The sequence below is a fragment of the Cupressus sempervirens genome, chromosome 5 (assembly GCF_028749045.1).
Source record: "Cupressus sempervirens isolate cs-2001-9-10 chromosome 5, ASM2874904v1, whole genome shotgun sequence".
Lineage (NCBI taxonomy): Eukaryota > Viridiplantae > Streptophyta > Pinopsida > Cupressales > Cupressaceae > Cupressus > Cupressus sempervirens.
This window is the reverse complement of record NC_143122.1, coordinates 141,981,066-141,987,065: the sequence shown is the minus strand read 5'-3', so window position 1 is coordinate 141,987,065 and position 6,000 is coordinate 141,981,066.

Below are 6,000 nucleotides of genomic sequence, written 5' to 3'. Positions count from 1 at the left end.
TTTTTCTGTTTAAATACCATTATACACAATATCTAATGTGTCCACAAGAAAGAAGCTTTTTCTTAAGGCAAAGGTAGGCACAAGTGGATGCCCACTCATCCAGCCAGTTGGATGAAAGGAATAAAATTTTGAAGGAATATTTGCAAAAAAAGGTGATGTCAGCATATGAAGCCGCCTGAAAAATCAAGAATCTGGCTAGTCACTACTTCGCTAGCCAAAAAATCCAAGGTTTTTTGGCTAGCGACATAGCGAATTGCTGAAAAACCTAGAATCTGGTAGGATAGTGATGGATCCTGTGTGGAGATGATGTGGTAGCATCAGCAAGTTACTGAATGACAAGTGGTAGCCCAAGAAAAAATTAGAGGACATTTGGCAAGTAGACTATGGATAAGATGCTAACATGGAATCAAGTGAATGAGATCGTGACATGTAGCGGATCATGTGGTTCTAGCTATGTCGCTAAAGAAAAGATGCAGGGAAGTTATTATAGTGACATAACGAGTGCCTAGGTGGCGAGGCCAGCTAGAAATGAGGTGGTGATGATATGGCACTTAGGTGACAGGGTCTGATGACGAAGCAGCAATGAGCCAATCATGTAATGACACGTGGCAACTCAGTCAAACAAAGTTGACCCAAAATGGAAGATAAGGGTAAAAAATTAAATGTTTTGTTTAAATGATATGTTTGAATATCTTCCCTGAATCACATGCAATCAGGTTTTAAATAAAGTTTGAAACTTTGATATAGTTTGAACTTTGTAAAAAGTTTAAATTTTTGTTAAATGTATGCAAAACCATGAGACAGAGACCTAAACTTCAGAGGTCCATAACTAGAGCATTTTTTATCCAAAATAGGTGTTCCAATATACCACCAAAATTGAGAGAATTTGAATTTTCAATTTCTAAAGTCAATTTGTGCATAGGTATTCACCGGTTTGTGTTATAGGCCAATTTATGTTTCTTAGGGCATTGGCAGTAGAACAGGTAGATTTGATCATTGAGCATCAGAGTTTGTTAGAGGGTGGGTTTGAAAACTTTTTGAAGCCTAATTGTCGTAAAAGTAAGCTATAAAACATTATCTTGCATTCTAAAGGCCAGTTAACCGATTTTTACTTTTTACTTTGAGTTCAATTTGATATCAGAAGTCAGTTATCTTTTCTACAAAATATTTGAGATTCTTTATGCCTTTAAGAACCAAAATGATGGGGATCTGATAGGCAGTTACAAAGAGAAGGTAGAGAGAGGTTTTTTCATCTTCTTGGGAAGGAATTATGAGGATACACATGTTAGTTGTAGATTCAATAAGAGAATTTATTCCTTCCTATATCTTTCTTATTTCTTTTTTGTGGGGTTTTTGGCAGTTTTCTCTGGGCAATACCAACAGGGTTCCAGTGTTCTACTATTGAAACTAGGATTGTAGATGGTTTTGCTTCCTGACTATTGAGCTGAGCTCTAGCAATGAAGGCCACACATCCACCCTATGCATATTTTCATTTCATATTATGTATTGTTGTTCTGAGATACTAAAAATTGATGCTAGATTATGTGAAATATCTTGTGTTATATTTTGTGTTACCAGTTTATGTATTTGGTCTTTCAAAGGATAAATACAAAAGGGGAATTTACATGATTGATCTGATTTATCTTGTTTTGTCTCCTAATTCTTCATGTGTTATTAACTTTGGGATTAAATGGATAATGTTCATTTGATTTAAGGCAGCTTGGATGAGTTGTATGTTAGATCTTTGTTGCTTTTGCCTCAAGCAGTCAAGTAAATGCTTCATCATTCTGATAGGGTTTCTTGGTGCATGAAGGGGATATTGCATAAGTATGGGATTAGGGGGTTTCAATTGATAAACTTGATTGCAATGCAATCTAGTTAGGTCCTCCTACTGGTAATGACTCTATGTTTCAATGGATAAGGCATTGATCACTAAATCATATGCAAGCTGATATGAATGGCATTTGCACAAATCATTTTAATCAAATAAATTCAGTTCTCCATGTTGTGTAGTGGGCTGAAAAGAATTAACCCTCACTCAACTTGTGAGATTCATAGATTTTCATTTAGCTACTGTAGATCTGTATCATTTCATGAGTTATTAGGAGATATAAGGGGTTTGCATCTGCAATAAATAGATTCAGGTATATGTTTTGCATTGGTACCATACATCAAAATCTTAAGGTTAACACGCCTAGGTCTTGCAGAGCTTGAAGTGAAGAAGGGTCATGCCTTATAGTTGGCCCAATGTCTAAAATGATGTGTTGAAGATGGGAGTTAGCTGCCCCTAGATATGTCATATTCTCATTGGGATAATTGAAAACCCACCAGCATTTTCAAACAGCAACACCTTGCACAAAGATTATGCCCCCTTTCAGAGGTGAACTGGGTAGTAACTAACTACAAGTATTTAATAAGATTCCATTCACATTAATCCCCAATGGCCCTACAAGTAAGGTAAGGGTCTCTCAACCACACCAATATCTAAGAGTGTACACACTTGGCTAGAAAGATTGGGAGTGATTCTACTTAGTATAGATAGAGCCTCCTCATGATATGTGATATCAAGAATCATGAGGAATAAATTAACATGGATTTGGGGTTTTTTTCTCTAACATGTTTCTTTATTATAGTGAGTTGGAATTATCAACGAAAGGTGTGTACTCACTTGATCATTCTTGAATAGAGATTGACTTAGACTTGGTTTGGATTTAATGGTCCAAGTTTTTTATTTTCCTAGAAGGGAAATGACAATACTCCTCTACCTTTTCAGCTTATCCAAACATTCCAAACATATTCATCATTGAGCTAGCTTATTAATCCCAACTTGTCTAGAATCTTTTGGGTTTCTAATTTTTCCAAAGGTATAAGAGCATAATCCCCTCACTAAAATATTTTCTTGGGAGAACCACTACCTTCCTTGCCTCCCATGTGCATTGTCTTCCAAAGGGATCTAGGTTTTTTATTTACTCTTGGGTGTCACTTCCACGTAGTAAAGAGAATAATCCCCCATCACTTTGTCTAGAGCCCTAAGATCAATTTCACAAGACCTATTTAAACTATGTGAATTGGAAGCTTGTGAAAGAAGATAGAATGACTGAGTGGGTTTTAAATGACTTTGACAAGTGATTTGTCAACAAGTGTCCTATAATCAAACCATTAGCAAGTTTTGTGCGTCTGTTCCAAGGTGTCTTCAATAATTGTCCTGCAAACCACTATTATGCTATTCCAAAAATTATAAATCATGAAAGAAATACATTAGAGACAAAGGTTAGCAAGAAACAATAATTATAGAATGCAAAAAATGCAAAATTTAGATACATTGTTGTCATGTCCTGCACAAGGCTTTGCATAGGGCTGCATGAGGATTTGCTTTATGTTGTGCAAGAGAATGACCTCTTCACACAAGCATATGCATTTCTCTACATGAGCAAGCACACAGTACTACATGAGTCTTCAAAATTCTCATGCAAGAAAAGAATTTTTTGGGCGAGATTTTAGTGTACTGTATGGAAACTGAATGTAGAATGTCAAAAATAAAGATGAATGAGGCCTAAAAATTAATTTTTTTCCCCCACAATTGGCACTAGAAAAGAATGCATTAAGTATGGGCCTTTAAATTAACCACACACTTAAACATATTCATTACTTGTTAGGTTCATCCTATTGAGATAATGGGTGTTGCACACATTGCATAATGTTGTTATTTTATTATTTTATTTTTATTATGTAATGTTGTGCCTAGATGGACGTGCAACATGTAAAGATTCCCATGGAATATTCTTGATAAGTTGTATTGTAACATTGTGATAATATTTCATGTAATTATTTAATATTGGGGAAAAGAATTAAATGCCTAATATTAAATGTGGGATCAGTGGGTTAGGTAGCACATGGTTTTAGCACATGGTTTATGTAATACCACTTAGTGGTTTTGTGGGACTTGCTACTATATAAGCAGCCACAAGGGTAGTTGTTGTAGAGTGTGTGACAAGGAGAAGACAAAAAGGCAAGAGTCGAGTAGGACAAGACTTGACAGGTTAGCCAAGGGAGCATTTGTGAAGGTTGAAAGCATGGCATGGGATGTGTGGATTCATACTTGTTCACATAGTTTTCTCGGTTGTGGCTATGGCCATGAAGGCTTCCATGGTTGTATGGTAGTGGTATTTTTTGCTGAATAATACATGATGATGGATGCTTTTGGAGGCTAGGTTTTTTCCCTCAATGAGGGTTTCCCAGGGTATATTTTGTGTCACAATTTTGTGGGTATGTTGTCTATTCTCTTGCATGTGGATTTTAATTCTATGTTTATTTCATATTTATTATGGGTTATGTGGAAACGGTTATATTCTTTGTTGCCAAGTTTCCTTACACATCCAAGAATGAACATGATATTGTTCATTCTAAACGTCTGTACAATAGGATTTTATTTTTCAAGGAATTGATGCTGTGAGATTGATATACCGAAATTGGTTCAAGATGTCAATGTATCAATTTTGGGGTATTATAGTTATTTATGGTAACATAACCTACTATGAAGATGGAAAAACATATTATGGAGTTCTGGATACTTGGACTTAGAAAATTGTTTGTGGGTTATTTAGTAAAATAGTGAATAGTCAAAGTATTTTCTTTAGTGTGGTTTACTAGAAGTACGTAAGACTATACACAGTTGAGGGAAGGTAGTACATGATGTATAGAGAACTTGACTAAAAGAACTAGAAAATATTCCCCATAAAGGTCAAGTTATGGACATTTTTTTAGGTACAAGTTATGAAAGGAAGAATAGAGCATATGATAAACTAAAGACATTTTGGCTAAGGGATGGTTCTGGTTTAACAAAAAAATAAATTAACAAGGTTGGGATGATATCCTAGGTGTTAACTCTCACTTAGAAAAAAGTAATTTCAAGTTTTGGGAAACATGTAGGCCATTGAAAGTCAAATATTTAAGCAATTTGATATAAAGGAAGAACTTTTGTTTGTAATAAGTGTGGCATTGTATTGTAATGATATAATTTTTGAATGCACACTTTGTATAATCACTATTGATGCATATTTCATGATAGTAAAGTACACTATAGATGTATGATTAGTTTTGAATAAGGCACCAAAGGAAAAATTAGATATCAAAGATATCAACATTGCAAAAAGGTTTTTATATCTATACCTTGTGTATACAGATTGTACTATTGTATATGCATGTTTGGGAAATGGGCTCAACTTGTTATTTGTATTGTAATATGAACTCCTAATAGAGTTGAGGCTTCTAACAAGGCCTAACCCTCTAAAAAGAAAAGATACATTATATGAATATAATAGACTCCTAACAAGGTCAATATATTTCACAGAATACTTTCAATTAGTGGATCATTTTGTGGGTATTGTCCCCACTAGGGTTTACCCTTGGTTAGGATTCCCTAGTTAACAAATAATGGTGTTATGGTTATCTTTACTTTTTAGTTTGATCACATATGCAATTTTAAATTTTGTTAACAATATTTGTAGTTGGGAAAAAGTTTGTAGAACACTTATTCACGCCCCCCACACCCCCCCCAATATTCCCTATTTCTAATAGAGATTTATCATTTTTGGATAAGTTGCAACCAATAACCATGGGTATGCCAACTAGTTTACAATTTTACAATCCAAACCTTGTCAATAGTTCTTTTAGATTTATTTTTTGTGAGATGAAAATTTCATCCTTATTCTAAGTTATTTTCAATCCCAATTAATAGCTCATCTCACCTGCACTTATACCCATCTCAAATTTCATCTTCATCTCTTCAGAGAATCTATCAGTAGCCTAATCATTTCCTCCAAAAATAATATCATCCAAAAACACTACAATAATTAGTAATCCATATAAATTTTTATGTAAGTACATGTTACTATCTACATTATCTTTCTTAAATCCCAAACTTAGCAAGTGACTATACAACCTTGCATGTCAATAGCTAGGTTCTTTTTTTGATCCATACAAAGCTTTTCTCAGTCTACA